This window comes from Cryptomeria japonica, chromosome 5 (genome assembly GCF_030272615.1).
Source record: "Cryptomeria japonica chromosome 5, Sugi_1.0, whole genome shotgun sequence".
NCBI classification, from domain to species: domain Eukaryota; kingdom Viridiplantae; phylum Streptophyta; class Pinopsida; order Cupressales; family Cupressaceae; genus Cryptomeria; species Cryptomeria japonica.
The window spans coordinates 487,468,928-487,496,204 of NC_081409.1; positions in this window are offsets into that span (position 1 = coordinate 487,468,928).

A 27,277-nucleotide genomic window follows, 5' to 3' on the forward strand; every position below is an offset into this window, starting at 1 on the left:
ATATTAATCAAATCACTTTATAACCTTTAACTGGAGCACATAAACATTGAATATAGGAATAGGAGAAACAGATACCGGTAAGCAATAAAACTTAAGAATGAAACAGAGAATTAACACAATGCAACCATACCACATAACACCTTGATTTGCACATGGAAAACCCGGTAAAGGGAAAAACCATGGTGGGAAGCCTACCCACAGTTAGATAATACTTCTACAAAAAGTATGTGATACAATAAGGGGCCTCACTGACTACAGAGAGGTTATAACCACCTCAATATAATTGGACAACAATCCAGAAGAATGAACTATGAGTGATAGCATATACCATGTCTGATTATAGTCCCATTTAAGCTCACTATCGAAGCCTTTGACCTCTTACATAAACCCAATTCGATCACCTATGATCGACCAAATCTCCTTTACATATGATTTTTCATTCCATGACCATGAGCATGATCTACAATGAGATCTTACATCAATTTATACAAACCCTAAGGCCTAAACCAATTAGGTCAGCCACCTAAAAGATATTATAATAAGATCATTACATACATCTATATTACAATGATATGCCATGTCGGCTCTAGACCAAAACAATATTAACCAATCCATAAATCATCCTGGTAACGTGTAGAGAACACATTACATAATACCGGTCCATAACCTAGATAGGTACTAGACCTAATTTGGGTCTATCATGCCAAAAAAATGTCTCCAATCAGTCAAGGCATGAACAAAGATCACCTTTTGCATCCTAAATTCCATCTAGAAGCTGCACCAACACCACTTATGCATCCTGTCAAAGATTTTTAGTAAAAGCTCTATCAGTAAAACCTTAAACCCTTACCGATATAGGCTTACTAGAGTGTATGATAGCATTCGATCATCAAGTCAATATCAACTAACCAAAACATACTCTAGAAACATCAAACCAAACATATTCCATTGATCCAAAACATGTCGATAGTATCCAACTAATAGTCCCTTCTATAGGTAACACTAGTTCTACTACCGGTAACCAAATTTTGTCTGTTGGTAACCAATCATAACAGCTAGTGTTGACATCAATGACAAAACATCAATGCAACACATAATCAATTCCTTCATATTGCCAACAAGTTCCTAGTTTATTAAACATTTCTCTAGCTTGGGTAGATTTTGGTCAAAGAACACAATGGAAAGAAATGAGTCTGCCTCCTCAAAAGCCCCCATATTTGATGGATCTAACTATGCCTTCTGGAGTAGAAGAATGGATCCCTATATTTCCTCCCTTGGTTTTGATGTGTGGATGTCTGTCAAGAATGGATATATTGTCCCTAGTGTTCCTCCCACTGATCCAGATGCTAAGAAGGAGAATGAGAATAATACAAAGGCTAAACATGCTATTCTAAGTGGGCTGTTAGATAATGAGTTTGTCAAGGTCATGCACTGTGCATCTACCAAGGAGACTTGGGATAAATTGCAGGGATTATTTGAAGGAGATGTCAAAGTCAAAGAGCCCAAGTTGCAATCACAGAGTAGATGAAAGTGTGAACACCATCAGAGGACTTGGAGAGGAAATTGCTAATGAGATTATTGTCAAAAAGGTACTTAGATCTCTCACATCTAAGTATGATACTAAGGTTTGTGCCATTGAAGAAGCCAAGGATTTGAAAACCTTCACAATGGATGAGCTATTTGGCTCTCTAACTATCTATGAAATGAGGACAAATCCATCAAAAAGGGCAAGGAAGAGGTTGCTCACAAAGGGTCCAGTGAAGACTCAAATGCAGAGGTAGCAAACTTTGTCAGCAAGCTCAAGAGAGGATCCGATGAGTATAAAGGAAAATTACCGCTCAAATATTTCAACTATGGTAAAGTTGGACACTTTGCTGCAAAATGTCCCTATATTGAAACTGGTGGAGATGAGCAAAGAAATTTTGGCAGATCTCTTGATAAAAAAAAAGAAAAGAAAGTTTACCGACAAGAAAGAAGAAATTATCAGAAGCATAATAACCTATATTGTTGTCCATGTGGTGGAGTTGATTATGTTGCATTGATGTTTTGTCATTGATGCCAACACTAGCTGTTTGGATGCTTTACCGACACCCTTATGGTCCCAGTAGGTTGAGTGGTTTCTGGTTGGATCTGACATGATCCGGTAGGCTCTGATATAGTTTGGTGATGGAATTGGCTTATTCATGATACTCATGCTCATATTTAGATAGTTGATTTTTGTCTAGTGATCGGATGCCATCCTGCTTGCTGAGAAGCTTGGTTTTTGGTTCCAACGAGGGTTTCACTAGCAGAGCTTTTGGTGGAGATATTTGATGAATTGCATAAGTGGTGTTGGTGCAACTTCTGGTAGAGTTTTTGGATGTTGTTGGTAATCATGTTCGATACTTGGTAGATAAAGATCATTGCTGTAATGTGTGGCCCTATACTAGGTCCCCATTGATCTAGGTTATGGACCGAATTTAATGTAATATGTGGATTGGACCTCTTGATGTATTTTCAGGATGTCTTATGTGTTGGATATTATTTGTTTGGTCTAAGGCCGACATGGTTTGTAATTATGTAATTGGTTTATTGTCTGGTGGTCGACCTGATTGTTTATGGTTGAGGGTTTGTATATATAGATGTAAGATCTCATTGTAGATCATCATGGTTATATGTTAGAGGTTATGGTCAAGGAATATAATATGTGAATAATGGAATATTGTTTAGGAAGAGGAGTTGGTTGATCATTGGAGATCAAATTGGGTTTATGTAAGAGATTTAGTCCTCTGGTATTGAGCTTAACCAGAACTATACTCAAGCATAGGAGATGTTATCTTTTGTAGTTCAACACTTCTCTGGATTGTAGTATGGATTTCTAGTAGTCAATGAGGCTCCTTTTGTGACGAGTAGTGCGCTCTAGGTTGTCAGCCTTCCTGTAAGTGCAGACTCCTCAATTGTAATTCACATACTTACTGCAGAAGTATTATCTGATTGTGGGTAGGCTTTCCACCGTGGTTTTTCCCTTTACCAGGTTTTCCATGTACAAATCTTGGTGTTATGTGGATGGATTTTATTTTGTGATTGTTGTTTATACTTAATTGGTTTAACTGCTATTCCGGTATTAATGTTTTAGGTTCTGGTATTAAAGTTTAAATTGCTAATGGTTTTGGTAATCTGAGACAACTGATTTACCCCCCTCTCAGTTGTCTTCTGTTTATTTGAACTATCTAACAATTGGTATCAAAGCTTTGGTCCCCTTTGCAGAAATCTTAACCACTTGAGGAAGATCCTTTAGCAACTAATAGTTCAATTTCATCCAATTCTTTTGGAGCTATCTTTCGAAGGGATATTCCGAGGCTTCATGGAACAAATTACACAGTATGGAAGATTCAGATTGAGACTCATATGAGATGTCTTGGCAAGGAGATTTGGAAGATCACACAGAATAGTGTCACACCCTATAATCTGAGATCTAGAAATCCTCCTCTGGCAAACTTGGACAAGGAGCTTGAGAATGATTATAGAGAAAGAGAATCCCTCTTGTGTGCACTTTCTGATCAACAAATAATGGGATTAACTGACAAATCATCTGGAAAGGCTATATGGGATAAGTTGGGGACTCTTAATGAAGGTGACCCTATAGTGAAGATTGCTAAACTTGATGGTTACTGGGTGAGATATGAAAATCTCAAGATGGAAGAAGATGAAAGGATTACTGCATTGATGGAAAGGGTAAATGAGATTGTTATGGGAATTCAATATTGTGGTGGAACTCCGAACGAAGATGAAATTATTTCTAAAGTCCTAAGAGCCCTACCACTGGCTTACAAAATGAAGGCTACTGCTATTAATGAGTTGAGAACAATGGCTAATACATCTATCAATGAAGATACTCTGGTTGACAAACAATCTGCTTTTGAGCTTGAAGAATTTGGACCTTCTGGAGCTGTGAAGTCTTAACCTTCTTTTCATGCATCTACATTTGCAACTAGTAAGAAAGACTCAAAAGGTTTGTATGCAAAGGAATTAGAAGATATAAAGAGAGAAGATGATGAGTTTGAGAAACTTGAAGCTCTATTTGCTAGAAGAGTACCTAAGGGACCATTAGGAAGTACGTATGAAGGAAAAGCACCTTTTAAATGTTTTGCATGTAATAAGATTGGTCATTTTACATCTAGATGTCTTGAAAGAAATTCAAGATTTGAAGAAAGAGTTAGAAGATCATTTAAACCTAACCCTAGATATTAGAACAAGTATACATACAAGAAAAAAAGAGACAAATCATGATATGTAGTGGATGAGGAAGGCATTATTGATTCTGATGATGAACCGACAATGGGAAGGAATGGGTGTTCTTGTCTATCAAAGAAGATGATCTCGCACTAAAAGAGAATGTACCTTAAGAGAAAGCACTTGATGCTAAAATTGAAGGCAAGGATGAATGGGTAATTGATAGTGGTTGTTCACATCATATGACTGGAGATAAAAGGAAGTTTCTATCTTTGCAAGAATTTGATGGTGGTCTAGTTAGATTTGGAGATGACAAAGCATGTATGATCAAAGGAAAATGAACTATATCATTGGATGGTAAGAACAATAATAAAAAATGTTTATTATGTTGAAGGTTAGTGGCATAATCTTTTGAGTGTATGACAATTGGTAGATAAGGGATTTCAATTACAGTTCAAGGATGGAAAATGCAAAATCATTAACAGATCAGGTTTGGAGATTGCAACCAGTACACAGACAAAAGGTAATATATGTCATTTGAACTCTGGTGAGAAGACATGTTTGATTACACAAATTGATGAGAGTTGGCTATGGCATAATAGGTTGTGTCATGTATATTTTGATTGCATTATGAAGATCAGCTCAACTAAGGAAGTTAGGGATATACCTAAGATTATGAAGCCCTATAATCTAGTATGTAAAGAATGTCAAATGGGTAAATAGGTAAGAACATCTTTTAGGAGTATACAAGATAAATCAAATGATGTTCTTGATCTTATTCATACTTATTTGTGTGGCCTTGGTAGAGTTAAAAGTTTTCAAGGTGATATATATTTCATGCTAATCATTGATGATTATTCTAGAATGATGTGGGTTACTTTTCCTAAGGAAAAATTTGAAGCATTTGAAAAGTTTAAAATCTTTAAAGCTAAAGTGGAAATTGAGACAAGATTGAACATTAAATGTTTGAGATCATATCAAGGTGGAGAATTCACATTCGGTGAGTTTAACAAATTTTGTAACAAGCATGGTATAAGAAGACAATTTTCTGCTCCCTAGACACTTTAGCAGAATGGAGTTGTAGAAAGAAAGAACATAACTATCTTGGATGCTGCTAGAACAATGATGATGGAAGCCAGTCTACCTCATATCTACTAGAGAGAAGCATTGAGTACAATGGTTTATACATTCAATAGAGTACATATAAAAAGAGAAACTGATAAGACACCTTATGAATTATAGTTTGGCAATACACCTATAGTTAAGTATTTCAAAAAATTTGGTAGTAAATGTTATATCAGGAGAGATTATATCATTGGGAAATTTGATCCTAGATATGATGAAAGCATATTTATTGGTTATTCTAATGAAAGCAAAGCATATAGATGTTATAACAAGAGATTGCAGAGAATTGTGGAGAGTGCTAATGTCAAAGTAGATGAGCTAAACATAAGTCAAATCAGAGTTTATGAAAAAGACCAACAGTGGAAGTAATTATATCTGAACCGGTAGCACCTTTACCAGAATAGAGAGTTGAACCAGTTACTCTGGCAGTATCAGAGAATTCTATAGTAACTAAAGAACAGAGAAGAGGAACAGAAAGTTAGAAGACTTATAGGTATGTGAGATTGAATCATTCAGAAGATCAGGTCATTGGGGATAAGAGCAATGGAATGATGAAAAGAAGAAGACTGGCAACTAATGAGGTATGTTTAATTTCACAAGTTGAACCGATATCAATAATTGAGGCATGTAAAGATGAATATTGGTTGAAATCTATGGAAGAAGAATTACATAAGATTGAGAAAAATAGCACATGGACCTTGGTTCCCCGACCTAAAAATAAAAATGTTATTGGAACCAAATGGGTTTTTAGGAATAAATTGAATGAGGATGGTCAAGTTATAAGGAGTAAGGATAGATTGGTTTGTAAAGGATATTCTCAAAAGGAAGGAATTGATTATAGAGAGACTTTTGCACCTATAGCTAGGATTGAAGCTGCAAGATTATTTCTTGCCTATGCTGCTTATAAAAACTACAAGGTTTATCAGATTGATGTTAAATGTGCATTTTTGAATGGGGATCTTGATGAGGAAGTTTATTTTGAGAAACGTGATGGTTTTTTACTATTAGATCACACATATATGGTTTGCAGGTTAAGGAAAGCTTTATATGGATTGAAACAAGCACCTAGAGCTTGGTATGCAAGGTTGGATAAATATCTTTTGAATCTTGGTTTTACTAAGGGCAGTGCTGACAGTAATTTATATTATAAGATCATTGATGATGATATACTGATTATTGAAGTATTTTTTGAGGATATTATTTTTGGAGGTGAAGATAAGTTATGCATAGAATTTTCTAAGAATATGAAGAAAGAATTTGAGATGTCTATGATTGGTGAGATGAATTTTTTCTTAGGTTTGCAGATTACTTAGGCTAACAAAGGTATTTTCATCTGTCAAGCTAAATATGCTAAGGAATTTTTGAAGAAATTTGGTATGGGAGATTCTAAACCGATAAGTACTCCTATGGTTACATGTGAGAAATTGACAAGAAAAGATGTTTCTGTACCAGTAAATCCTACAAGATACAAATCTATGGTTGGAGGTCTATTTTATTTGACTTAGACTAGGCCTGACATTATGAATGTTGTTTGTATTGTTTCAAGATTTCAGAGTGATCCTAGAGAAAATCATGAGATGGAGGTGAAAAGGATTTTTATATACTTGTAAGGTACATTAGAAGATGGCTTGTGGTACCCTAAGATGATAACTTTACTTTTGTAGGATTTTGCCAAGATCAAGGGCACAATGAAAAGCATAAAAAGAGAGACAATAGAATGATAAGAACAAACTGTATTCTCATCAATATGCAAATGATCAGCTGGATTAACCAATACAATGAATATAGGCTTGCTTATATAGGAAAGGCCATATGGATGTACGAGCACACAATTATGACATGTGGCTCAATGAGAAACAAGGGTAGGTAAGAAATACTAGGGTAGGTAGGAGAAATAATATAATATTCCACAAGAGGTGGATGACCCACCGGATGTGGAGTGTAACAGCAAAATAAGACCACAAAAGGTGGAATTTCTCCTACAAGCTCTATCCCTATGTGCACACTTCCCTAAGTGTCTCAGATCCAAACTACGAAGAGATGCATTATCCTAAGTTAACTTAAGTAAAGTGTAAAAATATCCAAAATGAATATTTATTTACGCCAACACCCCCCCTTAAGTGCAACTTAGGGGAATGAAGACTCAAGTCAACAATGCAAGATGGGTCTCAGCTACTAGGCCATGATAGGTACCCATGTACAATATGCAAATGCAAGCAAAACCATGCAATGCAATCTCTCACAAACGGAGAAAAGGAGAAAAACCAGTGGGAAAAAAATCCCCCCCAAAAGAGAGATGAAAGTACAAAAGACTCTCAATGAAGAAGGACAAAACCTCAAAGAGGAAAAAGTCCCCCCCGTAAGAGAGGAAGGAAAAGTTAGTAGACCCCCCCTAATGACACATCCTGCACCCCCAAGAGAGCTCGCAACTACTGGAACTTGCTCTCGGTGATAGGTTTGGTGAATATGTCAGCAATCTACTCCGCTGTAGGACAATACTGCAAATCAATGACCTGCTCCTGAATGAGCTCTCGGATATAGTGCATATGAATCTCGATGTGTTTGGTCCACTGGTGCTGGACCAGGTTCTTCGAGATTGCAATAGCACTCTGATTGTCCCAATGTAGAATGGCTGTGGAGTGGTGAAACCAAACTCTGTGAGAATCTATTGGAGCCAAATGGTCTTAGTGACTACGTTAACAGCGCCTCGATACTTAGCCTTAGTCGAAGAGAGAGAAATAGCATGTTGCTTCTTGCTCTGCCAACAAATGGGGCCCGAACCAAGGTGAAAACTATAACTGGAAGTAGACTTATGATCATCAAGATCACCAGCCCAATCAGAGTCTATGTAACCAACCAAGTGAAGTCCTGTGTCTACTGCATAGTGAATCCCATAGTGATGTGTACCCTAGATGTAATGAAGGATGCGTTTGGTAGCTTTCCAATGAAGCTCATGTGGTTCCTGCATGAAGCGGGAAACCATGCCAACTGCAAATGAAATATCAAGGCATGTATGGGTCAAGTAGATGAGACTACCCACGAGCTGATGATACAAAGTGGCATCAACTGGTGGAGAAGAACACTGAGCCTCAAGCTTGACTCCTGAAAAAAAGGGAGTCGGGGCAGGCTTACAATCAACCATATGAAAGCATGCAAGTAGATCAAGAGCATACTTGGGCTGCGATAGTGTAATCCCGGAAGGTGACTATGAAATCTCTATCCTGAGAAAGTAGTGCAAAAGACCCAAGTCAGTCATAGCAAATCTATCATGCAAAGCAAATTTGACCCTGCTAATGATGGATGAAGTACTCCCTGTAATGATCAAGTCATCAACATAGAGCACAAGTATCAAGTGAGAGTCATCCTGTCGCAAAATGTAGACATTCGGATCAGAATGACACCTAGTGAACCTTGCGGAGAGAAGAAAGGAATCCATCTTGGTGTACCAAGCCCTGGGGGCCTGCTTAAGGCCATAGAGAGATTTCCTTAGTCTGCAAACCAAGGAAGTATCCTGGATGAAACCCTATGGCTGCTCCATATAAATCTCCTCATCAAGATCACCATGAAGAAAAGCACTCTTCACATCCATCTGATGTACAACCCAACCATGAGCTGCAACAATAGCAAGTGTCAAACGAATGGAGTTCATCTTGGCTACGAGTGCAAAGGTCTCAGTATAGTCAACACCTACAACCTGAGAGAAACCTTTCACAACAAGCCGAGCCTTATACTTATCCACACTACCATCCGCTGCAAACTTGGTCCGATAGATCCACTTACATCGAACCATCTTTCTCCCCTTAGGGAGATGGACTAAATCCCATGTGTTGTTCCTCATCAAGGAACTATACTCTTCCTCCATAGCTTGGTCCCACTCAGGAACCCCTGATGCTTCCCTAAATGTCTATGGATCGGAAGTGGTAGCAATGATCCTGATGCTATGATCGAGTTCTCCGTGTATCTGAAGGATCCCCAACAAGAGAACCCGCAAACTCAAGTGTCTGTCGAGCCCAACGAGGTCTAGGTGGAGCTGGAAAATGAGGCTCCTCAACTGCAAGTGGACCCTACGAAGGTGTAACCCTGTGAGTCAGAGTTGAAGGAGTCTCATCATCTGAATCACTAACATCACTATCCACAATGGAGGAAGGTGGAGGAGGTAGAGAGGCTAAGCTAGGAGAGCTTTCCTCAAAGTGAACACTCCTCTCAATGAACACCTCATGTGTCTCAGGATCCATCAATCTATATGCCTTAACACCCTCAGGATATCCAACAAATATGCAAGGCTGAATCTAAGATTCCAATGCCTTACGTTTCTGTGGAGGTATACGAGCCCATGCTAGACACCCAAAGACTCTGAAATGTCTCACAATCAGTTTCCTACCAGCCCAAGCCTCAAAAGGAGTAATACCTTGCAAAGCTTTGTGAGGAACCCAATTCTAGATGTGTGTGGCACAATTGATAGCCTCTGCCCAAAAGGCGAGATCAAGAGAACGTGCATGAATCATACAACTAGCCATTTCTTTGAGAGTTCTATTCTTGCATTCTGCAACTCCGTTCTACTGTGGAGTGTATGCAACAGAATGCTGAAGATAAATTCCCTCAAATGTACAAAAATCCTCAAGTCTTTTGTTCACATATTCCCTTCCATTATCTGTACGAAGAAACTTGACCACTTTCCCAGATTGCTTCTCCACACGAGTCTTGAAGTCCTGAAATCTATCAAATACTTCACTCTTATGAATGAGAAAGTAGACCCAAGTGAAGCGGGAGTAGTCATCAATGAAGGTGAGGACATAGCGGGCCTTGCTAAATGAAGGTGCTAGAAATGGACCTGCTACATTGTTGTGAACAAGTTGAAGAACTTCCAAAGCTCTCCAAGCTTTCCCCTTATCAAACTTCTCCTCGGGACGCTTGCCCATGGAACAACCTAAACATACACCCTCTGAAAAACTGATTTGAGGTAGACCTATGACCATGTCTTTAGTGCTGAGCTGCTAAAGATAGCGGTAGTTGAGGTGACCAAACCGCTCATGCCATAGCTTACTTTCTGAATTTGAATGAGTAAGCAAGGCCCTAGAAGGTGAACTTGCAACAAAGTGGGAGAATGAATAAATCCTTGACTTGTCATTGACTTATCCCACTACTACCAAGGCATCATCATCAAGTTCCTTTACCACAACTGAATTTGGTGTAAACTCAATCTTTTTCCCATTCCCAAAGTGAGTGATTTGGTAGATAGAGAGAAGGTTGGTAGACAAGTTAGGAACATAGAGAACATTCTCAAATGTTCCATCATCCATGTCAACTGAACCTTTCCCTTCAACCTCTACTTGTGTATCATCACCTATGTAAATGTGAGGTACTTTAGATGGCTCCAATGAAGAAAACTGCTCCTTTGTAGAACCCATGTGATATGAAGCACCCAAGTCAAGTATCCATTGCTGTGAAGAACCTGTTTTAGCCACAAATGCTTGCCCTTTTCTCTTAGACTGTGAGGAAGATGAAGAAGATGAATCCTTCTTTGTGTAGGCGGATGGCAAGTTGATATTGTTTTTCTTAAGAAGATTAGTTAACTCATCAGCTTGCTTTGCGTGGCATCGATGCTCATCATGACCATACTTCTTGCAATATGCACAAGTTGGTTTATCCTTCTTAGGTGGTGTCCCCTTCTTGGAAGAGGATGAAAAATAGCCTTGTGATGGAGAGGATGATTGTCCTCTTTCTTGGTGTGGCTTAGACTTGGATTGCTTCTTCTTCTTGTTGGAATCTTTGCCTTGACTTCCTTGATTCCCTTGATTAGCCACCAAAGCCTTGGACTTTGAAGACTTGAGAAGCCCCATGTTCAACAACTTAGATTGTTCCAATATCAACATTTCTATGAAAGCATCAAATGAAGGCATAACATAGGAACTCCCCACTGTCAAACGATGAGTTTGGAAGCTAGACACAAATGCTGCATATTCTGGCGCAAGCTTGTCCAACAAGTTGAATATCAACTGAGCATCCTTTTTGTTAATTCCAAAATCCTTAAGCTTTGCTCTTAGCTCATTTGCTTTGGTGACATAATCTTGGATTGTATCAAAACTCTTGGGATCCAAGTTGGTGAGCTCATTGTCAATCTTATAACCTCTGATTTCATCAACTTGACCATACAATTTCTGAAACATATCCCAAGCATCTTTGATTGTAGTACACTTTTCAATATGAAAGATGAGGTCATCTGATACATACTTGCGCAAAGTTCCAAGAGCCATGCAATTATTAGTGAGCCATTCTAATTGAGCATTAGGATCAGCCTTAGGATCAAGTGGTGCTGCTATTGTTCCATCTATGTAATGCGTGAGACCCTTTTCCATTAATTTACTCCATACTTTTATTTTCCATGATGCATAATTATGTGGAGTTAAAGGTGGAAATTTATGAGGACTCATTGCAACAAAAATGAAAGAGCACAAAGAGAGGCACAATCACACAAGACACCCCCCCAAAATTTACTCAATCAAAGAACCCCCCCAAAAGTGATGATTTGGCACTTTATAATTAGTGCGTATACAATGGGCCACTTGCAAAAAATGGAAAAGTGGGCTTCTGATTTCAATTTTACAACTACCTCAATAAGGCCAAAAGAGACTCAAACTAATAATGCAAGAGATCTAAACTAAGATCCAAACACTTTACAAGTACCTAATAGGCCAAATAAGACCAATATCTGAAAGTACAACTTCCACTCAAAATATTTGAAATATGATCATATATTATGAAAGTAGATGAAAAAACATGCACTTTCAAAAAAAACGGCACTTGAAAAGGAGGTCGTATGAGCTCAAACGAGGCCTTTGAAGTTGCTGAATTGAGGATTGGACAGGTACAGCTGAGAGAATCCAAAAATTCCAAAAAACCTATGCACCAAAATCAGAAAATAACCACACCACTACAAAGATCACAAAATTTTAGCCTATTTCAAAAAAATTGCACCAAAAAAGGAGCAAAAATGAGCAAGATATGGCCTTTCAAAGTTGAACTGCAAAACTGAAAAGCTCAATGAAGAGGGGGTCAAAAAATTTCAAAAGTCTACTGATGTGGCGCTGATGTCAACAAATGACGGGCTTAAATTTGATGCCCATCTGGCCATCACAAAAAATTCACCCCTTGCGTGGCATCCGTACTGTACGGACAGGCTGATGTGGTAGTCTGCGTCAGCTCTGCGTGGCGAGTGACGTGGCTATGTCTCATGTGTCCATGGGCCAGTGGCCTCCTACCATGTGGCAGATGTGGGTCGTTGGTTTAAAAGACTGCCGATGGGAGGGAAGCGTCGCCAGGAGGAGAAGGGCGGTGGGAATCTACAGGTCGCCGGAGGTGCACGGGTCGAGGCTGGACCAGCAGACAGTGGAGAGACAGTCACACGGATCGGCGGCAGTACAGCACGGGTCAGCGACGGTGGCAGTCGGCTACGTGGTATGGCAGCGACGGTCCAACCTGCAACAACACAGGGTACGGATAGCATGAGGGAGGTCTGCGGACCCCCCAAAAACAATTTTTTTTTTTCGGAATTTTTGTTTCTCAAAATTTTTTTTTTTTTCGAAAAAAAAATTTTACAAATTTTTTTTCGAAATCCGTACAATAGTAGCCAAAATGGGCAAAACAAATTTTCTCACCAAAATAGGTCGACTTTATAGTCGAAATTCATGGAAACAGCCTCCCGGATTCAATCGTGATGTCCAAATCGCTGTATGACGCCCCCAAAAATGAAGATCCCCAAATCCAAAAATTGAAGCCTCCAAAATGTCTCCAAAGGACTAATCAATGAAGCCCCAATGGATCTGATACCATGTAGGATTTTGCCAAGATCAAGGGCACAATGAAAAGCATAAAAAGAGAGACAATAGAATGATAAGAACAAACTGTATTCTCATCAATATGCAAATGATCAACTGGATTAACCAATACAATGAATATAGGCTTGCTTATATAGGAAAGGCCATATGGATGTACAAGCACACAATTATGACATGTGGCTCAATGAGAAACAAGGGTAGGTAAGAAATACTAGGGGTAGGTAGGAGAAATAATATAATATTCCACAAGAGGTGGATGACCCACCGAATGTGGAGTGTAACAGCAAAATAAGACCACAAAAGGTGGAATTTCTCCTACAAGCTCTATCCCTATGTGCACACTTCCCTAAGTGTCTCAAATCCAAACTAAGAAGAGATTCATTATCCTAAGTTAACTTAAGTAAAGTGTAATAATATCCAAAATGAATATTTATTTACACCAACAACTTTTTGTGCATATACAAATGTTGATTGGGCTAGAGATGTTGATGATCGAAAAAGTACTTCCGGTGGAGCTTTCTTTCTTGGAAAGAAGTTGGTTTCATGGATCAGCAAGAAGTGGTCATGTACTTCTTTATCTACTGTTAAAGTTGAGTATGTTGTTGTTGCTACTAAGTGTACACAAGTTTTATGGATGAAGCAAATGCTGAAGGATATAAAGGTGGATTATGACGCACCAGTAGTTATTCATTGTGATAACTCTGCTGCTAATTATATATCAAAGAATCCAATATTTCATTCTAAAACAAAGAACATATCTATCAAATATAAATTTTTGAGGGAGAAGGTGGAAGCAAATGAAGTTAGACTGGTTTATGTGAACACTAACGAACAAATTGCAAATATTTTCACTAAACCTTTGCCCAAGGAATCATTTGAGTACCTCAGAGACAAATTGGGAGTTTCTTCCCCTCCCATAGAGACTTTATTGATGTGGTTTGACATCAGACCGACATGCATTATTAGAGATACTATTCATTCTGGCACTGATGTGGGATGCTACTACTCAGGAGGAGTAGTCAACTTTGTGATTCAATGGTTTATGTTTTTTCTTTGATATTTTTGTTAGATTTTTGGCATTGATGTCAAAGGGGGAGTGATATTGATGTGAAAAAGAAAAGAAAAGGGAGAAATTTAGAGCTTTACAGAGATATTATTCAGAGGGGGAGATATTGATATTTAGAGCTATATGTGGGAGATTGTTGGCTATCTTCCATTGGGGGAGACTTGTTTGGCATTTCTTGGTACTTAGATGTTTTTCACATCTAGTGTTTCCATCAATTCCAAAGGGGGAGATTGATGGCCATTTGGTGGAATTGATTATGTGTTGCATTGATGTTTTGTCATTGATGCTAACACTAGCTATTTGGATGCTTTACCGACACCCTTCTGGTCCTAGTAGGTTGTGTGGTTTCTAGTTAACTTGGATCCAGTATGATCCGATAGGCTCTGGTACAGTTTTGTGATGGAATTAGCATGTTCATGATACTCATTCTCATATTTGAATAGTTGGTTTTGGTCTAGTGATCAAATGCTATCCTTCTTGCTGAGAAGCTTGGTTTCACGTTTCGATGAGGGTTTCACCAGCAGAGCTTTTGGTGGAGATCTTTGATGAATTGCATAAGTGGTATTGGTGTAGCTTCTGGTGGAGTTTTTGGATGTTGTTGGTGATCATGTTCGAGACTTGGTGGATTGATATCATTGCTATAATGTGTGGATTTATACTAGGTCCCGGGTTGATCTAGGTTATAGACCAACTTTAATGTAACATGTGGAGTGGACCACTCAAAGTATTTCCAAGATGTCTTATGTGTTGGTATTATTTGTTTGATCTAAGTCCAACATGGTTTGTAATTATGTAATTGGTTTATTATCTGGTGGCCGACCTGATTGTTTATGGTCGAGGGTTTGTAGATATATGTGTAAGATTTCATTGTAGATCATCATGGTTATATGTTAGAGGTCATGGTCAAGGAATGTAATATATGAATAATGTAGTATCATTTAGGCAGAGGAGTTGGTCGATCATTGGATATCGAATTAGGTTTATCTAAGAGGATTTAGTCCTTCGATATTGAGCTTAGCCGAAATTATACTCAGGCATAGGAGATGCTAAATTTTGCAGTTTAACACTTCTCTGGATTGTAGTCTAGATTTCTATCTAGTCAGTGAGGCTCCTTTTGTGATGAGCAGTGCGCTCTAGGTTGTTGGCCTTCCTACAAGTGCAGGCCCCTTAATTGTAATTCACATACTTACTTTTGAAGTATTTTCTGACTGTGGGTAGGCTTCCCACCATGGTTTTTCCCTTTACCGGGTTTTCCACTTACAAATCTTGGTATTATGTGGATGACTTTTATTTAGTAATTGTTGTTTATGCTTAATTGGTTTAACTGTTATTCCGGTATTAATGTTTTGGGTTCTGATATTAAAGTTTAAATTGCTAATGGTTCTGGTAATCTAAGACAACTGATTCACCCCCCACTCTCTCAGTTGTCTTCCAGTTATTTGAACTGTCTAACATATATACCATTGAGGATGATGCCACAGATGAAGAGAGTGTATCAGAAGATGAGTGCCATGAGAATGAAAGAGAAGTTAATCCCGGGTTGATCTAGGTTATAGACCAACTTTAATGTAACGTGTGGAGTGGACCACTCAAAGTATTTCCAAGATGTCTTATGTGTTGGATATTATTTGTTTGGTCTAAGTCCAACATGGTTTGTAATTATGTAATTGGTTTATTATCTGGTGGCCGACCTGATTGTTTATGGTTGAGGGTTTGTAGATATATGTGTAAGATTTCATTGTAGATCATCATGGTTATATGTTAGAGGTCATGGTCAAGGAATGTAATATACGAATAATGTAGTATCATTTAGGCAGAGGAGTTGGTCGATCATTGGATATTGAATTAGGTTTATGTAAGAGGATTTAGTCCTCCGATATGGAGCTTAGCCGAAATTATACTCAGGCATAGGAGATGCTAAATTTTGTAGTTTAACACTTCTCTGGATTGTAGTCTAGATTTCTATCTAGTCAGTGAGGCTCCTTTTGTGATGAGCAATGTGCTCTAGGTTGTGGGCCTTCCTACAAGTGCAGGCCCCTTAATTGTAATTCACATACTTACTTTTGAAGTATTATTTGACTGTGGGTAGGCTTCCCACCATGGTTTTTCCCTTTACCGGGTTTTCCACTTACAAATCTTGGTATTATGTGGATGACTTTTATTTAGTGATTGTTGTTTATGCTTAATTGGTTTAACTGTTATTCTGGTATTAATGTTTTGGGTTCTGATATTAAAGTTTAAATTGCTAATGGTTCTGGTAATCTAAGACAACTGATTCACTCCCCACTCTCTCAGTTGTCTTCTGGTTATTTGAACTGTCTAACATATATACCATTGAGGATGATGCCACAGATGAAGAGAGTGTATCAGAAGATGAGTGCCATGAGAATGAAAGAGAAGTTAATCCCGGGTTGATCTAGGTTATAGACCAACTTTAATGTAATGTGTGGAGTGGACCACTCAAAGTATTTCCAAGATGTCTTATGTGTTGGATATTATTTGTTTGATCTAAGTCCAACATGGTTTGTAATTATGTAATTGGTTTATTATCTGGTGGCCGACCTGATTGTTTATGGTCGAGGGTTTGTTGATATATGTGTAAGATTTCATTGTAGATCATCATGGTTATATGTTAGAGGTCATGGTCAAGGAATGCAATATACGAATAATGTAGTATCATTTAGGCAGAGGAGTTGGTCGATCATTGGATATCGAATTAGGTTTATGTAAGAGGATTTAATCCTTCGATATGGAGCTTAGCCGAAATTATACTCAGGCATAAGAGATGCTAAATTTTGCAGTTTAACACTTCTCTGGATTGTAGTCTGGATTTCTATCTAGTCAGTGAGGCTCCTTTTGTGATGAGCAGTGCGCTCTAGGTTGTTGGCCTTCCTACAAGTGCAGGCCCCTTAATTGTAATTCACATACTTACTTTTGAAGTATTATCTGACTGTGGGTAGGCTTCCCACCATGGTTTTTCCCTTTACCGGGTTTTCCACTTACAAATCTTGGTATTATGTGGATGACTTTTATTTAGTGATTGTTGTTTATGCTTAATTGGTTTAACTGTTATTCCGGTATTAATGTTTTGGGTTCTGATATTAAAGTTTAAATTGCTAATGGTTCTGGTAATCTAAGACAACTAATTCACTCCCCACTCTCTCAGTTGTCTTCCGGTTATTTGAACTGTCTAACATATATACCATTGAGGATGATGCCACAGATGAAGAGAGTGTATCAGAAGATGAGTGCCATGAGAATGAAAGAGAAGTTAATCCTGGGTTGATCTAGGTTATAGACCAACTTTAATGTAACGTGTGGAGTGGACCACTCAAAGTATTTCCAAGATGTCTTATGTGTTGGATATTATTTGTTTGGTCTAAGTCCAACATGGTTTGTAATTATGTAATTGGTTTATTATCTGGTGGCCAACCTAATTGTTTATGGTCGAGGGTTTGTAGATATATGCGTAAGATTTCATTGTAGATCATCATGGTTATATGTTAGAGGTCATGGTCAAGGAATGTAATATACAAATAATGTAGTATCATTTAGGCAGAGGAGTTGGTCAATCATTGGATATCAAATTAGGTTTATGTAAGAGGATTTAGTCCTCCGATATTGAGCTTAGCCGAAATTATACTCAGGCATAGGAGATGCTAAATCTTGTAGTTTAACACTTCTCTGGGTTGTAGTTTGGATTTCTATCTAGTCAGTGAGGCTCCTTTTGTGATGAGCAGTGCGCTCTAGGTTGTTGGCCTTCCTACAAGTGCAGGCCCCTTAATTTTAATTCACATACTTACTTTTGAAGTATTATTTGACTGTGGGTAGGCTTCCCACCATGGTTTTTCCCTTTACCAGGTTTTCCACTTACAAATCTTGGTATTATGTGGATGACTTTTATTTAGTGATTGTTGTTTATGCTTAATTGGTTTAACTGTTATTTCGGTATTAATGTTTTGGGTTCTGATATTAAAGTTTAAATTGCTAATGGTTCTGGTAATCTAAGACAACTGATTCACCCCCCACTCTCTCAGTTGTCTTTTGGTTATTTGAACTGTCTAACATATATACCATTGAGGATGATGCCACAGATGAAGAGAGTGTATCAGAAGATGAGTGCCATGAGAATGAAAGAGAAGTTAATCGCTTTATGGCACTAGATGAACTGGTTGGTGAAGATGAGGAAGAAGAATACATTGAAGCTGAAGTGGATCTAGAAGGTGAGCTTATAAGTGCTCTTGAGGAGTTAAGTAAGACAAAATGAGATCTCAAGAAGGTAAAGCTTGCTGTAGTAGAAGAACAAGGTCTTTTGAAGCAATCCTTGGATGAGTTCAATCAAGTTATCTCTGACTTGAAACTCTAGTTGGAAGAAGTCAAGAGGATATGTGAAGTTACATCCTTTGTTCTACTAAAGAAGGAAAAGGAGCATCAAGATCTGGAAGCAAAAATATATAAGCTTAGAAAGGAGCTTGAGAAGAGTAAGGATGAACTAAAAATGAGGAGAAAATATGAAGGTAGCACACAAGCCTTGGAGAAGATGTTGAGCAAACAAAAGCAATCTAAAGATATCGGTGGCTTAGGATTTGATGAAGGACTAAGTTCAAACAACAAAGATATATTCAGTAAGGAGATACAATTCACTTCTTCAAGTGAAGGTGAAGAGAAGAAAACATTCACAGTAAGCAAGGATACCGGTAAAAAGACTTATGCAGAAGTTGTTAGGAGCCGTCACACAAACCGGTATACACAATCATTGAACCGGAGGCCACACTCAATCTACCAAAATGCAAATCTTGGGAGAAATGCAAGGGATGATCATGAAGGATTCACTAGAGTTAGAAGCATTCAAGGAAGACCCTCAGTGAGACAAACGTTTGCCAGACCAAGGCAACCTAACCGGTATGTTCCAAACTTTCATGGTTATCGTTACTGGTGTAACAAATTTGGACATAGGTTATCTGACCGTAGAGTAACAAATAAGCCCACTGTGAGTTATAAAAGGAGAAATCCATTTAATACACTCTGGGAGATGAATGTTGCTTTTTATCAGTGCAATGCATTTGGTCATAGGAGTTTTGAATGTAGGAAGAGTAAACCGGTGTCCTACAAAAGCTTTAAAGATTCATCTTTCAATGTAAATGTGAAATGCTATAACTGTCAAGAGTTTAGACATATTGCAAAGCTTTATAAGAATAGGAAAATCAAGCAGAAGAGGACAACTCCTGATCAGGAATTGGTAGCCAAATTGGAGCAGAAAATTATAGTTGACAAGAAGAAGGAAACACAACCAGTTTGGGTTGAGAAAGGAAAGGACAAAACATAATCAAGTCTGATAGTGCAGACTACCCTACATGTAGAACAAAGAAACTTGTGGGTTGTAGATAGTGGTTGTTCCAACCACATGACCGGTGACAAAAAGAAATTTATCAAACTTGAAGGTTGGAATGGTGGCTCAGTAAGGGTTGGAGACAACTCATTTATCAAGATAAAGGGAAAAGGTACTCTAAATATTGATGGCAAACTGAAAGCACATGATGTATATTATGTGGAAGGCCTGAAACACAATTATCTAAGTGTGAGTTAGATGTGTGACAAAGGTTATAAATTCATATTTGATTCTACCAGTTTCCAAATAAAGAAGGATAGTATTGGTCAGGTTGTAGTAGAAGGCAAGAGGACAAACGAAAATGTATACAATCTGAAAGAATGTTTTGAATCCCAATGCATGTTGGGACAAGTGGATGAAAGCTGGTTGTGTCACAAAAGATTAGGCAACCTAAATTTTGATAATCTAGTTGTAGTAAGCAAAAAAGGGCTATATTTGAAATATACCACCTATCATCAAACCAGTAAGCATTTTTTGTGAATGTGTGAAAGGAAAGTAGAATAATTTGAGCTTCAAGACAAAAGAACACAACACCTCAAGACCACTTGAACTTGTAAATATAGATCTATGTGGTCCAACTAGGATAAGAGCTCTTTCTAGTGAAAGATATTTTATGATCTTCATTGATGACTATTCAAGAATGACATGGGTCACTTTCCTACAAGATAAATCACAAGCATTTGACAAATTCAAGATCTTCTGGAAGATGGTGGAAAAGGAAAGTGGATGCAAGCTGAAATGCCTAAGATTTGATTAGGGTGGAAAGTTCACATCAAGTGAGTTTGAAGATTACTATGAGAGGCATGGAATCAGAAGGCAATACTCAACCCCAAGGACACCACAACAAAATAGTGTGGTAGAAAGGAAGAACATGACAGTCAAGGAGATGGCCAGAACCATGTTAAATGAGGCAAGTTTGTCGGACATGTATTGGAAGGAAGCAGTTCATATTTTTGCATATACCTTGAAATGGGTTCAACTAAAAAAAACAACAGAGTGACACCTTATGAGTTGTGGTATGACTGAAAAACACCAGTCAAGTACTTCAAGGTATTTGGAAGAAAATGTTTTATCAAGAGAGATATGGATGGTTTATGTAGTTTTGATTCTAGAAGTGATGAAGGGATATTCCTTGGTTACTCAACTAATAGTAAGGCCTACAAATGATATAATAAAAGAATTAGAAGAGTCATTGAAAGTGTGCATGTAAGAGTTGATGAGGACATGCATAAAGGAAGACAAGCACAAATGAACTGGTATGATGATTTCAGTGATGAAGGTGAAGAAGTTTAGTCAGACAATGAACTGGAAGAAGCATCCAATAAGGTCCCTAACTGGTATGTGTAGAAAAACCACTCAAAAGAGTAGATTTTAGGTAACAAGAGTGATGGGGTGCAAACTAAAAGAAAACTTGCCCAAAATAATGAACAAGTCAATTTCTGCCTCATGACTAAATTGAAACCTAGGACATTCAATGAGGCTAAAAAGAGTCAGAAATGGATGGATACAATAGAAGAAGAATTGCAATAGATTGAGAAGAACAAGACTTGGGAATTAGTCCCTAGACCGACAGACAAGAACATCATTGGCACCAAATGGGTCTACCGAAATAAGATGAATGAAGAAGGTAAAATTATTAGGCATAAAACTAGACTTGTGTGCAAGGGTTACTCTCAAGTAGAGGGCATTGATTTTGAAGAAACATTTGCACTGGTAGCTAGATTAGAAGCAATTAGAATGTTTCTATCTTTTTCTATGTACAATGGTTATAAGGTATATCAAATGGATGTAAAATCTGCCTTCCTTAATGGAAATTTGGAAGAAGAAGTGTACATGACCAATCAGAAGGGTTTCTGTTACATGATGATGAAACCTTTGTGTGTCAGTTGAAGAAAGCCCTGTGTGGTTTAAAGAAGGCTCCTAGAGCATGGTATTCAAGGCTAGATAAGTACCTAAAGGAGAAAGGATTCAAAAAGGGGAGTGCTGACAACAATCTATACATCAAGGTAGATAGAAACCACATGATCATTGTGGTTATGTATGTAGATGACATCATTTTTGGAGGCAACAAGAATACTCTTTGCAAAGATTTTGCTGATCAGATGCAATTAGAGTTTGAGATGTCAATTCTTGGAGAATTGACATACTTTCTTGGTTTGTAGATATCATAGCTAGATAAGGGAATCTTCATCTCATAAACCAAGTATGCAAAGGACATGCTAAAGAAGTTTCAAATGGAGGACTGCAAACCGGTGAGTACCCCCATGGTGACTGGAAGAAAACTGAGTAAGAATGATGAGTCACTAGTAGTGGATTAGACATGTATAGATCCATGATAGGTAGTTTATTGTATCTTATTACTTCTAGAATAGATATAGTGCAGGCAATGTGTCTGGTGTCTAGATTTTAAGAAGCACCTAAGAAGTCACATATGAATGCAGTCAACAGAATTTTTAGGTACCTGCAAGGGACACTCAATTATGGATTATTGTACCCTAAACAAGGGGAATTCATCTTAGAAGCATATACTGATGCTGATTGGGAAGGTTGCATGGATGAACAGAAGAGAACAAGTGGCGGTGCATTCTTCCTAGGTGATCGGTTGGTCTCATGGCATAGCAAGAAGAAGGATTCAATCTCCCTATCCACTACTGAAGAAAAATACATTGTTTTTGCCACATATTTCTCTCAAGTGCTTTGGATGAAGCAGACCCTCAAAGACATACAAGTGGATATCTCTGATCCTATTCCCATCCGCTGTGACAATTCAAGTACCATCAACATATCACAGAACCCAATGATGCATTCAAGGACAAAGCATATAGCCATCAAGTATAATTTTCTCAAAGAGAAGGTTGAAGGACAAGAAGTCATAATGGAATATGTTCCTATAGGAGATCAAGTGGTAGGGATCTTCACCAAACCATTACCGGTAAGCATTTTTAAGTACCTAAGTCACAAGTTGGGAGTTGTATCATCTGCCTCATGCACTTAAGTTTGGAAGGAGATCTATGGTTCAAGGGGAGTTCATTGTAAGATCCCCTATCTCTTGGACCATATGTTGGACATAGGGGGAGATCAAGTGCTTATGATGTAGTATCGACATGCTTGAACTTTTGGGTGTAATGGAAGCTCAAACTACAAAAGAAGGGAATTATTGTAGGAATACCCAAGATAATTTCATGATTACAGGTATCTATTTTCTCACTTAGTAGCACTCATAGTAAAATCACATTTGATTCTTATATGTTGTTGGTTGAGAGGATTGTGGTCAAAAGGGGAGAATACAATGTATAACTAGTGGAGAGTGAATTTGATAGAAGGATGCCTTGACCCTTTGTCATTGTTGTCAAAGGGGGAGAATGGTCAAATGGGTCGGATGAAGGAACAAAGTATGTTGTCATTAATGCCAAAGGGGGAGATTGTTGGCATTGATGTCAACCAGTATGGAATGGTAACCGGTGATTAGGTAGTGGTGACCAATATGGCTGAAGTAAGTAATGATGTCAACTGGTATGAAGGATAGAGTGTGTAGGTAAATAGTAAAGGTATGTTACTGGTACACATAAAGTGAAGCATCTACTAGTAAAGCAAGACCACCGACAAGCAATCATAGAAGAAAAGAAGAACAAAGGGATGTGACCACTGACAAATAAAGAGAAGAATAATACAATTGGTAAAAGGTCTTAATGGATGGACCATCATGTTTGATGGAAGGCCAAGTTGATCCACTGACAAAGAAGATATCAGCTGGTGTGAAGGTCTATTGGTGAGGATAGGCTATACCGGTAAGATGAAGTTGAACCGGTAGTGTGTCTTAGTCGGTAAATGATGCCAAACTTACATAGCATTCTGAAGCTGATGCCAAACCAACATAGAAGACTGAGCTTAGGTGGATGTCGACAAGGATGATAGGTAGAAACCAAGTGGAAAGAATGCAAAGGTCGATGAAGTGCTCATCAATGTAAAAGTTACCAAGAAGGTCAACATTAATGAAGAACCCACAAGTCATGGGATGATGGAAAAATCTTGCATCTCGAGGGAGACAAGGTGAGAAGGTGATTGAACTGAACTTGCGGGATGATTTGATCCTTGTACTCGTTGGCTGAAGGAAACAGTCAAGCCATTAAAGATGATTAATAGAGAAATGCCGAAAAACATGTTGCTGACATCCAAAAATATAAAATGCACATTAAAAGGAGAAGAGATGGTAGTGTTGTTTGATGTGATGTAGATCACCATTCCAGAAAAGTAGATTAGATAATATCTGATATGGATTGATTTGGTGAAGGAAAACCCTAACATGCCACCATTTGAATGTTTCTTTTGGTGGGAACCCTCACACTTAAATATGTGAACTCAAGACTGAGATTGATTGATACCAGTTGTGAGTTGTGAGAGAAAAGAGAGCCTGAGCAAGAAGAGAGACTATTTGCCTAAGAGTTCTTTCATAGAGAGTTAGAGTGTGTGTTAGCAGGCTGAACCAGTGAGAGGTTCTAACTGGTAGAGATAGAGTAACCGATGAACTGTTATAGTCTTAACAATCAATCATACCGGTAGGTATTGAAAGGTTTGGAAGGTATTCAAGTGCGATACTATGTAGGGTGAGGTTCTGAGAAAGAGAAGAGAGATGGGGAGAAACCGGTAAGAGATCAAAGAGAGCAATTTAATAATCGAAAGAATAAGGATTGGTGAAACAAAGGAAATTGATAACTGATAAACATCCATTGATTAAGGTGTTGAAGAGCTCATTTGCAACTAGGTGCTATAAGTGCATTAAAGTTGTATTTTATTATATTACACCAAGTTGATGCTTGGTGCAGGGGTTGGTTCTCCTTGGGTTGGTGCTCCTTGGGTTGGTGCTCTAAATAATTGTAATATGTTGTTTCATTGTGAGGTTGGATTGGAGTAATAGTCTCCAGCAACATTTCTCACCAAGGTTTTTCCCATATTGGGTTTCCCTCGTACATCTGGTGTTGAAGGTTATGCATTTGTGTATTTGGCTCTTTTAATATCCTCTCATATCTTACCAATTTGTTTTCTTAGTGTTTAGGTTGTTAACTAGTACTCAAAAATTGGTTTAAAGAGAAAAGATTTTTTGGAGCCACTGATTCACCCCCCTCTTAGTGGTACATTGTGTTCAACAACATTAGCAAGCCAACCTGGTGAATGATATATTTTGTGATTGCAGATATATAAGACCAGTGTAGATGATCTTTTTGGAGTATGGTATGATTGTATGCAAGTGAGTGGTGATTGAGAATCCTTTGTAGCATAGTTTCATGTGCACATTCTTGATCCAGTAGTTGACTGAGGTAGAGAACATAGCAGAATATAGCAGAACAATAGAGGTGATATAGTTAGTGTATTTGGCACTTAACTGGAACTCATCTAGGCATTGTAGATGCTATTTTAGAGTTCATTTGTTGTAATTCATCATTGTAATTAATCAATAAGGTAGTGAGCTTTTCGAGATTATAGCCCCTTTTGTAAATGAGTTGTAAGCTCTAGGCACTGTGCCTAAATGCAAGTGCATTCCCCATTTTGTAATATTGTTTTTCTACTAGCCATAGTGGAATAATATTGTGGGTTTAAATCCTACTATGGTTTTTCCCATTTGGGTTTCCATATAAAAACCCTAGTGTTATGATTTTTTGGTTGGTTATTTTGTGTTTCTGCATTTCAGTTTCATGTTCATGCTTCAGGTGGTTTAAAGATAAGTTAGAAAACTCATTAACCGATAGATCACTAATTCACCCCCCTCCCCCTCTTAGTGATCCTTGATTTCAACACACTCCCCATACAACATGGGCATTTCTTTTCAACAATCAGGTTCCTTTTTAAGTTGAATATGAATAGAATATTGTAGGTAGGATAACCAACCATGTTTTCCAACCCCAAAAATGAAGTTTTTAGTTAGTATGATATGCAAGCACAATTTCAGTTGCCAGTAGGAGAGATGGGTTGAAGCTATTCTTGATAAAAGTTAGGTCAAACACACAAATAAGTTTTGGTAGTTAATTAAAATGCATTTTCTACGGTTTCATTTCTTGAGAGGTTGTGAATTCTAATTTATAGCTCTCCTATCTAAACTACCATATGTTTCTACTGGTATTGGAATATTTAGCTATGTAATGTGATATTGCATCATTGTTTTGAAAATGATTCTTATATTCTTTGTATATCATCATTACCTCTTTCTTCTCACTATACAAAATAAAATACATAACCAATGAGAGATATGACGACTGATCATTTAATGCTCTTCACTACATGCACAACTTCTAGTCACCCTTCGTAGGATGCATCAAATTTTTAATCTTTCCCGACTTTTTTCTATTATTGATTATGCTTTATCTCTATGAATGTAAAATGAGTTGTATGTTTGAGGTTGGTGGAAGTAATGGACATATCTGGGTTTTGAAGGTTACCACATTGGTTTTGGTGTACATACCTTTTATCCTTTCCATGTAATATTTTAAATACAAAACATAATGACATTCTCTTGCTATATGTTCTTCTATTTTGTTAGTCATCTACATGGTATGTCGATTCATATTGGGGGTTCTTAAACTAATTCACGATAAAGGCTTGCAAGTTGTATATTACGTTGCTTTTTAAAATATGAATAAGTTAAGTTCATGAATGATATGAGGTGAAATTGATGGCCTTTGATGCACATTTATTGAAACCATTCAAATGATTTGAGAAAATTTATCCTCACGTAAATGAGGTTTGTACACCCCTGGAAAAAAATGTTGGATTCATGGAATGTGTAAACCTGAAGTTAGTAGTTGTTGGGAAACAAATATTTGGCAGCCTCATTAGGAGAATGTATCATTTATTTTATGTTGCTGGCCACAAAATACCCACAGTTTGTAGGATATCAATCATTTGTATGCTTTGATTATTTCTATGAATTGTTAATTCAATTTTTTTTGAAGAGATGTCAATGATTTCTTTCATATTTGAGGTTGCTTGCAGTAATGGTACTCATTTCACATTACTGGAAAGAATTCACACGTATTCCCAACATATTTCATGTGGGGAAATTGGTCATAGAGCTAGGATGTTGTGCTTATTGTATATGTATATTTAAGGTTTTTATTCCTTTCCAAATTCAAGGTCGTCAACCCCAAGAAATAATGTATTCTTCAAAATATGTTGATATGGGGTGGCCAATATCTCCAGACTGTAAATGTCATTATGCACTATGTAGAATAGTAAATGCTCTTCAACCTACACACCTTCCACCCATAATTGGTAGGGCGTTGTTCATTTCCATGCTTCCTTTATTTCTCTTGAACACTGATTCAACATTTTTTGTACAGATGGCAACAATTTCTCTCTTATCTGATGTTATTTTTACTGAAACCAATGGAATGACATACTTATGCAACATCTTCATAACACATCTAAACATTGATATTGTTATGTAAGGTTAACTACATGAGTGAAATACTTCAGTGATGGAGGATATGAGTACATTTATGGTCAAAATAATACATTCTTGAAATACCTCTGAACAACTATTTCAATATGTTAATGAATTGTTATAGTCAGTCAATCAACTTACTTTTTAAATAATTTGTTTTTGTTAAATTTTTTCCCCTATGAGAAGCAATAACGTCTAGAATTCATGAGAAGATT